This window comes from Vespula pensylvanica, chromosome 1, assembly GCF_014466175.1.
Source record: "Vespula pensylvanica isolate Volc-1 chromosome 1, ASM1446617v1, whole genome shotgun sequence".
Lineage (NCBI taxonomy): Eukaryota > Metazoa > Arthropoda > Insecta > Hymenoptera > Vespidae > Vespula > Vespula pensylvanica.
In genome coordinates this window covers 11,384,791-11,397,628 of record NC_057685.1, presented here as the reverse complement: position 1 = coordinate 11,397,628, position 12,838 = coordinate 11,384,791, and the positions used below count along the sequence as shown (strand labels likewise).

The 12,838-nt window shown below is 33.4% G+C and overlaps 1 protein-coding gene across 2 annotated transcripts in view; it reads left to right on the top strand.

The window, feature by feature from the left end:
* The window catches only part of LOC122633619 (collagen alpha-1(XVIII) chain), a 210,243-nt gene that overhangs the window by 721 nt on the left and 196,684 nt on the right, over positions 1 to 12,838 (top strand). The window lies entirely within an intron of this gene.

Sequence of the window (12,838 nt, the reverse complement as noted above, 5' to 3'; positions counted from 1 at the left end):
AGAGAGAGAGAGAGAGAGAGAGAGAGAGAGAGAGAGAGAGAAAGAGAAAGAGTAGTTTACAGCATGCGGTCGAGAGCAGTCGAGGGTGGTAATTGGAGGGAGACGAATTAAAGGGGTTAAACGTTGGTGAGGGTGAATGAGCTACAGGTAGCTCTCTCCGGAAGTTTACAAGATACTAGCCGGTGAATCTTGCTTCATTGATCGAATATATCTTTTTCTTATATATCTAGTAATTCATCGTAGTGATTAACTCAAAGGAAAGTTATATTTTCCACCGATTTTCCTTAATTTTTCATTAAACGAACTCAGCGGAATCAATAATGTAATAAATCGTATTCGATATAAAGATATGCAAATAGCATCGAATTTGCTTTTACGAAAGAGGAAATAGGTATTACGAATAAATCGATTTGAGATCGTTTATTCGAAAAGCATTCTAACGCTTCGTCTTGATATGGAAATTCCTTGGTAAATCGTGTTATCGGTCAAAGCAACGTTATCTCTCTCTTTTTCTCTTTCTCTTGTCTCTTTTCAACTTGTTATATGCGATTCGATTCCACGAAGGGAAGAACGTTTAGGAGAGATTCAAAGTAGTAGACGGTATTAATCTCCGGAATGGAGAAAGGGAATTCGTACGCACGATGCACTGAGCTTATCTGTATGTTTCTTACGTACAACGTACGTACTAAAGACATACATATGTAAGTACATGGATACATGGATACGTTATACATTCCTTTTACACGGGCCAGTAATGGTAGTTAGTAGCGTAGGAAGATGGCGAATAGAGAACGGGAAGGGTTCAAACTGGCACCATTAGCGGTTAAACGTTCTCCGAAACTACCTTTGTAATAGCATTTAATTAACAGAGATGTGACCTTATCGATTTTAGAGCGGCCGATTAATTTCATTGTATAATAACGCTCGATCGTAAGAGAACCGGAGGCTCTTCTCTCGTTCTATCACGATCTACCTTGAGAGCTTTCATAAATTTCTAACGATATCATACTACATGCCTCAGTCTCTCTCTCTTTTTCTCTCTCTCTCTCTCCCTCTCTTTCTTTCTCTTTCACCCTCTTTTTATCTTTTTTTCTTCTTCTTTTTTCTTGCAATAATACTAAATGTCTACCATTTTTTTTTTCCTTTTAATAAAGATCTACAAAGATTCGTCTACCCGCTTTATTTCTTCTTTAAGCATAGATTAGATATCTGATTTTTTTGTAGGATCATGTCAGATTTATGTTATAGTCGTTAGGTATCTTTCGAGAACGCGTTAAGCTCGGATCTTATGAGATTCGCCTTTTGTCTCGGGTTAGGGTCGTTTGATTAGAAGACCGAATTTTTTTTTACACGTATGGTAACCGCTTTCACAAATGACCAGATTACATGGGACGAAAAAATATGACACTGATGGTATGTTATTGATAATAACTGTATGTGTGGGTGTATATATATATTATATTCATTGAATTTTAAATCGAATTTCATATGATTTATTTGATGATAATTGATATTATGTCATAATGCTTTTAATTTTCTTACAAATCTTGTCGACTTTAATAAATCATTGTATTTTGTTATCTAAACTTTGATTTTATCCTGTCAATGAAAAAGAGATTTGATCTATATCTCGATTTGAATATATCTGGCGATACGCTAAGTTAAACTTTACTTGGCTTTTCAATTTATCTTTAGATCTTGGCAAAGACGTGGTTTATTTGCTTGGATGTATCTATTGAAAGTAGTTGCAAGAACGTCGAAGAGATATCTCGATCTTTGCTATCCGGAAAAGTTTAACCGGTAAGATTACTTTCTGGTATTGGCAGAATGTTTGTTTCGTTACGTGGCCGTCTTTAGTGGAAAAGAAGTAAAGGAACGAGAAAAAGAGAAAGCGAGAGAAAGACTCGAGAAAATTGCGTTATCAACTTGGAAAGAACAAATATCCTGTTGTTTAAAGCACGTCCCTTTGTTTTCTTTGAATGAAGTTAAATCCCGATATCAATTGACCAGTTCGCTAGTTTCGCGTTTTCTCTCGTAAGACAAACAAGAGAGAAAGAGAGGGAAAAAATAGAGAAAAACGATTGGAGATAGAGACATTGTCATTACCGGCCAACTTGCTGGTACATTGGAAGATCAACTTTATACGACCGGAAGCACAACTGTTGCGCGTTTAACGTTTTATATTGGCCACTACCGAGCGGATAAATACGTTCCGCTCAAACATATCACGGAAATCCTACGATACTAGTGCTCGTTGTAAACAATACGATACTCGTTGTAAACAAATTTGAAACGGATATAGACAAATCTATAGCAAAATATATTGTTAGACTCGTTCCTGAACAAATTTTTAATTAGACTCGTTTCTTTTACTTTTATGCATATTGCGTTACACAATATTCGGATTTGTTGCTTTGGACAAAATGATAAAATAAATGAGAAAAAATGAATATAAATGCGAAGAAAGGAGAATGCCATTCGATAATATCCCGGAATAATAAATAAGAGAATTAAATTTTCTGCGTTGTAATATATAATCGTTTGAGTGTCACGATTCTTTGCAAAAATTCGAACGAAAATTGTGCTATAATTTGCGTTTCTCTAATTCCATGTCGAAAAATGTCAAATGTCGTGATCGCGCTGTTTTTTTTTTTTACTTATAAGCAATAAAAGTATTGTATCATCGAATTCGTTGTTATCACGATATTTTTATGAATATAAGTATCGTGAAAATATTACATCTAAAAATGCTAACGGTGAATAGACGCATCGACAAAATCCGAGTATGCAATTAGTATGACTTTTACGGACCGATAGGTTGACATTTTTAGGCAATGAATAGGACAACCGTAATCGCATCGCTTGGCACTCTAACGGATAAGGGTTAGATCGTGGATCATTCGAGGGATTTGAACGTCGATAAAAAGAAAAAAGAAAAGACAAAAAAAAAAGTATTAAGATCAACCGATAGATGCTCGATTGAAATAATAAAAAAAAAAAAGGAAAGAAAGAAAATAAAGAGAAATCGAAGAAAATAAACAAATAAATCAACTCTAGCTTCTCAGAACGTTTCTCATGTTGATGAAAGTAAAATCACGTGCTTTTTATCCCCTCCTGCTTAGAGACATACTAGAGATCGTTTCAGAGTAGGAAAAAACTAGCTGAAACACGCGTGCCATGTGACGACCTCGCGTTAATCCTGTACAGATCGTATTTACGAGTCGGTGGCCTCGCACGAACGGCCGGTATTCGGTGCACGTGTTCGCTCGTGTCATCCATGCATACTCTCGTTTAAAGAGTATGTACATATGTGTGTATGTGTCTGTGAGAGAGAAAGAGAAAGAGGGATAGAGGGAGAGAGTCGAGTAGGCGCACGCAGTTATGAAAACAACACACGTACATAGAAACGGGTGGATAGGCCACCCTCGCGGTCCTCAGAGCACGTGGCTTGCTCGAAACGACGCTCGTAAACGAATCTTGAAATTTCGCATTGCACGTACAATCGTCGAAGTCGACGAAATCGTAGATAAAATTTTCTTTTGCGGTAGACGAAGGAGGATGAAGAAAGAAAGAAAATGAAAAAGGAAAGTAGAAAATAGAAGAGTAAGAAAAAGAATGAAAGAGGGACAGAGAGAAAGAGAATGTTAGGAAAGAAGAGAGAGAGAGAGAGAGAGAGAGAGAGAGAGAGAGAGAGAGAGAGAGAGAGAGAATGATAGGGAAGAAAAGAAAGAAAAAGAAAGAGAGAAATATAGGGAAGAAAAGAAAGAAAGAGAAAGAGAGAACGATACGGAAGGAAAAAGAAAAAGGGGGAAGTTGAAAATCGCAGCAAAATGAAAAGCGATAAATACTTCCATAACAACTCGTGCGGAAAGGGTTGTAAAACTTTGGGAGTTATCGTCGATTGTACTTTTTTTTTTCTACTATTTTTGCGAACTGCCGCAAGTGTATGGATAGTAAATATTGGTTTACGATAGCCATTTCTATATTTCCTTTAGTTGTAATGTTTGTTTGTTATTTTATTGATTGTTATTGTTTTTTCAAGCGAAAAAACATTCTCCTTTGACATTTAATTCTCTACGAGAATTGTATTATTTTGAAATAATTATGTTTCGCGTTTCATACGTTAAAATTGTGAAATACTTTGGATTTTTCAGTAACTGTTTTAACGCCTCAGTGCAAAGATAGAAAAAAACTGTTTATTAACTTGTCATACGATTGTTTTGCAAAGTTCAGATTTACTCGTTTAATTGTAATTTTTAATACTATTTTATACATGTAACGTGGATGTTAAGATTGTGTAATTTTATCTCTCTCTTTCTCTCTTTCCCTTTCTTTTTCATTTTTTTTTATTTTACATGTAAACGCAGTGCTAGTGTAAAATACGAAAAATACGTCTGAAGCACGGCAACTCATTTCGTCCTCCTCAAATATTCCCTCTTTCACGCTGCAATTCTTTACAACCGCACGTTTCACCAAAGAAAAAAGTTATTTACTTAAAAAAGATGTTTCCTTCGGCGTGAACTTCGCTCTTTTCACCATACTCCCGACGACTTTACGATGCTGTTATCGTAAATTCTCAGATATGTCGACGATCCACTTTGCTTTCTTATCCAAGAAGAACATCCTCGTGTTACCATTGTTATTATTATTATTATTATTCATTAGGACATGTTGCCTAAATAAGAGTTAAGTAAGATGTTTGTATAAGCATTGATGTTTAGTATAAAACGTTAGTATAAGATCAAACAAAAAAGCAAGCAAATATTTCACAATTTATTCTAAAAGCATCGATGGATAGGTGCTAGGAATAAATCATATATTTTGAAATCAGCAAAATAAATGTAATAAAAAAAATAATAATATGATTATATATTTTCGTCTCCGTGAAAAAATGACTTAAAGAAAATAATTCAATTTATTATTACTATTTTAATTGTTTTATTTATTATTTAGATAATCTTAACTTTAGCGATCTAATTTATTATTTCTATTTTAACTATTACTATTAACGAGAGAAAGATTCTATAAAATACAAAAATTTATCTATCGAATTTCAATTAAATTAATCTTAAATTACAATATAATTTCACTATGTCTATTTAGAAAAGAATGGATAATTTTTGTTTCGAACAAATAAGTTGTTTACTAGGAGATAATTATATCCATCGAAGAAAGTATGAAAGTAATCGTTGTTCGATCGACGAAATACAAAACGATCTTCGACTTATTTATATTATATGGAATCGAATGGCTTCTTCGAATCTTTATACTATAGGTTACATGGAGAGCCTTCGTACAAACCGGTCTTAAAGTTGCAGGATGGTGTAATAACAAATGGAAACAAATTGCTAGAGCCTTTTCAATGTTCGCAGTATCTTTCGCTGTAGGTTTCTCCCATGTATACGGTGTATTCTCTTTCTTACATTTATTCATTTACGCGTTTTCAATTATTCGATATGGGAATTTTCGTAAATGGAAGATGTTTCAAAATTTTCCGAGGTTGTGCCTCACGAAGGTTATTTTTAAATACGTTATTACGAAAACATCATTTATTTGTTACTTAAAATAAGAATGTGTTCGTTTTCAAATCTGCAATTTGGAAATTCTATTAGCTATTTCCATCTTTTTCTTTTATTTAATATATATTGTGAATATTATTTATTCGTTACTTGAAATAAAAATCTGTTCGTTTTCAAATCTGCAATGTGAAAATTCTATTACCTATTTACATTTATTTATTTTTCTTTTGTTTAATATATAAATTATGCAAATCAGAAACTCAATCGTTATAATAATTTTCTATTTTTATTATAACGATCGTATCTATTCCGAGATAGCCAAAGTTCTCCATACAAATAGTTCTCTCTAAGTTTCTAAAAATAAATTACTCGTGTAACGACTCTCGCGCTCTATGAATTATGGACCATTGTAGATTCCAGTAATAGAAAGGAGCCGAATGCGTTTCTCCTGTGGAAAGACCTATGAATGTTTTGCGTGTAACTATAAATTCAGTTGAACTCTTGCATTTGTACTCGAGTCTTTTAATGCAACATAACGTTCTAAATAATTCGTCTGTCTAATCTAGGATAGTGCTCGTCGAATTTCGAGAAAATCTTGAAAATCTAGAAAAAATATCATTTTTCATTTAACGTAATCGATCCCATAAGTCTCATTTTGTTATTGGAGATCCGTCACAATCAAAAGATAATTTTTTTCTCCTTCTTTTTCTTTCATTCAGTCGATTTTAATTCTGGAAACTGCTGGAATAGCTAGCGATAAAATATAAAAGCTCTTTTGAAGAAGTTTTTACGAGACGAAGCGAAGAGACGGCTGGTGGTCGAGAAAAAGTAATTAACGAAAGATCTACGCGCTCGAATGCACCGCGTTAGTTTTCTTATGTTCACCAGGACTTTGGCAACCTCTGCTACGAGATAATTAGACCGCATGCGTGTCTAATAAGAAAATATTGTTCCTCCGAGGAAATTTTCGTTAAAGAGTACCTACCATTTTAGCAATAACTTTAATTTTCTTTCCGTTTAAACGTGATCTTACGTACTGTGATATTTATTTTTTCTTTGTACAATGTCTAATCAGCAAACGTACCATTACGAAAGTTTCAGTATCCGTTTTTACCAGTCCCTGATAAGTTAAAGGAATTTTCTTTCAATATTGTTTAGAAAAATGTCATTTTTCATTCTATGATTGGTTATTGATTTCTTTGCTTATTTATATAACATACGAGTATATTAATTGTATCTGTTTTTCTTATTGGTTTCTGTGATAATTTTTAAAGGTCAATCGAATTATATTTTCTCATTAATAATTCATGTCGCTTCTTTTTCTTTTTGTGAAATATTCATAATATTATTTACGGTCGACAGATCTCGTTCCTATTTTGAGTGTTTCCCCCTTTTAGAATATATAATTTACTCTCCTTATTGTTTGAAGACCGTAACGGGCAACGCCCTATTTTTCCTCGATCAGGGTAACGCGCCTTCCATCAACGCCTAGTTAAATCACTATGTATTTACGATTTCCGTATGTCAGATAGAGGAGGCTAATTTACGATTGTCCCTTCAGGGATAATGGACCCTTGAGTAACTCGCTTCATTGTCTAGATAACAACGGACGAAGGCACGTCATGGAAAGCACACATAAATTCCAATGACGTTATTCGTAAATTATAGCACGTCGTTTAGCTTCGTAAAAAATTATTCTTTATATATACATGTACGACGACAAATAGTGAAATTTTTTAACGAACGAAAATATGAAACTTTATAACGAATGAAAAAGATACAAAAATTATGAATCCTTCTGTTAAAGAAAATTTTTTTCCACATTACATCATCGTCATCATTATCATCATCATCATTATAATAATTATTATTATTTATCAAGAAAATAACACAAGAAGTTTACTTCGATTGTCACTCCAACACTACGGTCTGACTTTTCCAGTAAACATGTGTGCCCCTGTTTAATTATCTTGACGATACCAACAAGTTCGTTGGTTGAAGTTTAACATTTCCAGCACGAAACGTTGAACCTTCGAACCGGAATGTCCGTTCTTCCGGAACGACGTTCACTCGTTTCATTGCTTTTACCCCTTCTACCGAGCATGAGAATTCGAATCAACCGTTTGGATACCTCTTCCTAAAACAAGTTACTCTCTCCCCCCTCCATATACACTTCCGTGCGCGCCTAACATGGCAAATTTCTCTCTCTCTCTCTCTCTCTCTTTCTCTCTCTCCTTCTCTCTCTCTCTCTCTCTCTCTCTCTCTCTCTCTCTCTCTTTCGTGCACTCGTTCTATTTGTTGAATTGTTGGCAACTTTCCACGTTTCATTGTCGGCATTTGTACGCGTGCCTCTTCTTACATCTGTGACTTGAAATTCGTAGCAGGTGTCTCGATAAACGTGGATGCTGCGGAGATCCTCTCAGTTTCTCTCTTCCCTCACTCGCTCTCTCCGTCTCCATTTTCCTCTTTCTCTCTTTGTCATTTTAAATTCTCTTTCGACTACTTTCATTTTTTCTTCCTTTTCTTTTTTTTTCATTTTCCTACCATTTCTCTCCAGGCTCTCGAAACGAATTTGGCTTGGACTATGATAATGAGCGAGAACGTATGAACAATCACGCCCTCAGAAAATTCTGCTAATTAAACCTGCCCGTGCGACCGTACGAATTCCACTCTTGTAATATATGATTGTTTGTTACATAATTTATGACTACATACGAAAAAATTAATAATAAAATCGACAAGCATAAAAGCAAGTTACACACACATATATTTGTTGTTATTAAAACTGAGAACTTCATTCGTAGTTTAAATTTAATGCTCTTATAAACGATTATTTATTATCATTTTATGTTTATGAGATTAGTTATAATTAAAAGTTAAAGTTTTTATAAAATTCGTACTGAGCTATTCAACGTCAATAAGAATTTTATTCGTATTGTAAAGATTCTGACGAATTATGTGATTCACTTTTTATAATAAATAATATCTAATAGATGATTCTTTGCAAGATTCAGTTTACATATATCTTCACAATGGCCATACATACAATTGGTACGTGGAACACCGGTCACGTAATTAGTAGAAAAGCAATGCAGTGAACAACGAAGGTCGACAATACGAAGTATCACACCTATGATTTCATTATTCTCGCGAAATATGAATTCTGTCCTGTAGTCTCACCCTTCTCTTCTCTTCGAACCAACGGGAAATTTCGTCGTCCTCGACGAGGACGATAATGAAACGAGCTTTTGTAAGGTTCAACGATTTTCGCCGACGTTTCATCCTCGCGAACACGGAGGATCGCGGGTTGGCAATTAATACGCTAATTGGCGGCCTCGCACGCTGATTAATACAACTGTAACAATGTTCTCTTACCACTACCAGGACTGTACGAATACATATACATACATCATATATGAATTTGCACACAGTGAGCGAGTCGAAAAAATTTATAAGGTCGAAGAATTTCGTTTAGGCCCGTCTTGCTATATCGGAATTTCTGTTTGTTGTTTTTTTGTTTTTTTTTGAATATTTTAAATTCAATGACTCGCAGAATTATTTCACTTATTACGTTTTTCTTTCAATTCGTAAACCGGTGACGATGAGTAGAAACATTTAACTTTTTTTCTGATAGAAGAACAAATATGTTTCTCATTTTTGTTAACAAAAAAAAAAAAAAACAATATTTTACAATATTCTTTCTTTTACAATTCATTAATGTATTAAAATTTTTGTTTCTACAGTCGAATCATTTAATTCTTAATCGAAATTTAATTAAATCTTATCTATACTGCGTTCATTGATCGAACATTTTTCCGGTTAAGAAGTCAAATTTCCTATAGTTGGCGTTTCTCGTTTGACAAGAACTTTCTAACGTGAATTATAGCTAATATTCCAAAATTTACTAGTAGTTTAGGATAGGTACTTGATCCGGGATATAGATTATGTAAAGACGTTTCAACCGAAGTAGGAACCCATAGAATTACATCCCATAAGCGTTTGAAAGTAATCGGAAATTTTTAACGAAAATATTCGTGATTTAATACCGAGATTTTTTTGGTTTCTTAATAAAATTTTAGGAACATTAATTTCATTCTTTTTTTTAATACTTTTACAATAAAGCGATTAGAAAATATTTTACGCGATTTGTTCGTAAGCTTATTCATATTCAGAAATAAAATCTTCTTTTTTTCTTCTTTTTTTTTTTTTTTTTAGTTTAACGATCATAACGATATTTATTTCTGTTACTGCTTTAACGGTCATTGTTCCGAGAACGTTACAGTCATTTCGGATTTCGCCAAGAGACACGTGGCTCTCCTAAACGTCGGTTTATAGATAGCGTCGTATAGTAGAAACGACTTACGTACGAGTTCCGCACTCAACTTGCGATCCACTCTCTGAATTATCGACCTTACAAGTTATGGTTCCGTAGACCGACCTCCAATACTAGTAGCTCATTTTGGATAGTCTCCAAACTTCTTCGACATTCATTAGCTATATCCGTCATGGATCGAGAAAAAGCAAAGAGTTAATCGACGATCAATTTTTGAAAAACAATTTTTTTAACTTGTTTGTAATGAAATTTATTGCCTATATCTATAACATTCAATTTTCACAGTAAATGTAACAAATTGTTTATAAATATTAGATATCTCATTTTGATAAAAGTCACAGAATTGGAAACGTGTCTAAATATTTTTAGTTATCTGATATATGAATTGAAATAATTTTAACTGTTCTTCGCGATTCTCTTGCCCTTTGATGTTTTATTATTTATTATTCGCAGGGATCAAAAGCGAAGAATCTTTTACTCTCCAGACGTTCCCTTTGATCATCCAGGCCAAACGACAGTCTTTAAGATTTTTTTTTTTTCGGGCTCTCTATTCATATCCATGTAATTTTTCAAGCGATATTAATCTTCTACTTACGCTCCGTTCGCTTTCTACAAGTATAATAAAGGTGTTGAATTTTAAACGTATAATATATACCTAGGTAACCCTGCGACGACAACTGCGAGCATAAACTTTTTAACGATTTTATAACATCGACGCTATGAGGATTTAGTTTAATTAAACCAAGTTTCGGAAGATGTTGGGTATTAAGTCGAAGTTCGAACGAATTAACTGGAATTACGAGAGCTTATGTAAGTTTTGAAAACTCTTTCGGATCCTCCGAATCTTCCGTAGAGCTTTAATTACGTGAGTCTGTATCAGACTGTGTAAAACTATTCGACTTATTATCTTCGTACCTAGAAAATCTAGAACCTATCTGACATTAATCTCATGTTAGTTTTAACTAGTGTTTATGTTCTTAAGTTATACCATGAATTCTGTCACGTTTTATTGTTGGAAACGTATAAATAAACCCTTACTATAGCTTAGTAGTTTAACTTGCTTTGAAATTTATTTTATGGTAGAGATTAGACAGAAAAAATGTTTATTTATTTTGATCATTGAGGTATTTAGCTATTTATTTTAATTTATATGGAGATTAGTCAGAAGAAGGGTTAACTTCTTAGAGAAAAAAAGTAATTCAAATCTGTTAAAAAATAATATTAAACGTCAAGTTTTCAGATTTGTATATTCCGATGCTTCTTCTTCTTCTTCTTCTTCTTTTTTTTTTTCTTACAAAGCAATAGCACGAAATGGTCTTCTAATAAAATCCATCGTATTATCGGTTTATTGACTCCCCCGTTGGTACCATTACGTTTTCAATGCATCTGTCGGGGTGACGTTAGTTATTTATTCAAGCGGACTTCGCCAAATGAAACAAGCTCGATAACAGAGGGCTGAGATTGAAAATATGCATACAATGGACGCTACCGGTTGGGTCCGCCCCACGGATTTACAATTTATCATTTTCAAAGTGGTCATTCGTATTCAGGATTATCAGAGCAGTTGCCTTTAACGGATATCGGATTAATCGTTGGAACGAACTTTAGCTTTTTTTCCTTCTTTTTCTTTTTTTTTTTTTATTCTTTTTTCTCTCTTTTTTCTTTTTTCTTCTTTTTTTTCTGTTTTTTCTTTTCTTTTTTTTTTTTTACCGAATTGTTTGTCGCGGAAAGTAATGGGAAAATATTTTTTTCATCGTCGTCGGAGGTTTTATTAAAACTTTGCACTTTGGTGCACGGGCTGCCAATTTGTCCTTTCGAAAGCTGAAATAAATTTTCTCTTTCGTTTTCTTCTTTTTTTGTCTTGTTTTTCTCTCTTTTTTCCACCCATTCGAAGTCGTTTCTTCCTTCTGGATTTTGCGGTCCAGCAACCGTTGATCTCGCGGGAACTACGACGAAACGTAAATCGTTGCGGTCGCTTCCGCCTCTTCGAGATTTATGGTCACGCAAATGAAAAAGTGTGGAGAATGTGCTAATTGTATCCGTTGATTAACCGCTGGTGCCACTAATCTCTTGGCTTGTTCTCTGTGACGTCGACCGCAAACGAACTTGACTTTATTTTTTCTTTTGGACTTTGTTAACTGTTTTCTTCTTTTCCTTTTCTTCTTTTTCTTTTGCGAAAGATTTATATTTAGATATTAGAAGAAAAAGAAAAAGAAAATTCAAAATACAAAATTTTCTTTGATATTTTTATTAGATTATTAAATGTTTACTTCAAATTTTCATACATCGAAATGCTAATTATGATTGGTGTTTTCAAAGCTGTTAGTAATTTTAGAAATGTATGCAATATTTAGAAATAAATCGATTATCTCATAAAACGTAGATCATAGTTCAATCGCTAATATCCGTTTCTAGGTAATAATTAGTTAAATATCATTCTGTTAACATTAACTCTTCTATTAACAATTTCTTGGTTATTACGATATGAGATAAGAATAAAACGCTCGATATAATCTCATTCGTAAAGTTTGAACATTCGTAATAACGATCGTAATAGTTGGATCATTCTTCACGCATCGCTAAGAGACATAAATACATATTTATTCATCATCTGTGACTCATGCTAACGCAATTTTCTCATTAATAAAACGATTACTAACTCGATCGATTGCATACTTTCACGAACGTTATAACGCTTCCAAGAAAATTTATTGAAAGATTTATTATGGTAATAAAAAAAATGTTGGAGACAAAAATGGATGGTTCGAGGTCAATAATATTTTTTTTTCTCTAGTACACAAACGCATTCATTATTGCAAAAATATGATCATGAATATGTAGTCTACTTCGAACCATTCATCTTTTTCCTCTAACATTTTTTTTTAAGTTCAATCAAAAAAGAAAGATATGTATGGTTCGTTATAGTCGTATGAATTTTCAGACGTTTTTTCAAAATACCTCGCGAACTAATAATTTTTTGACATTG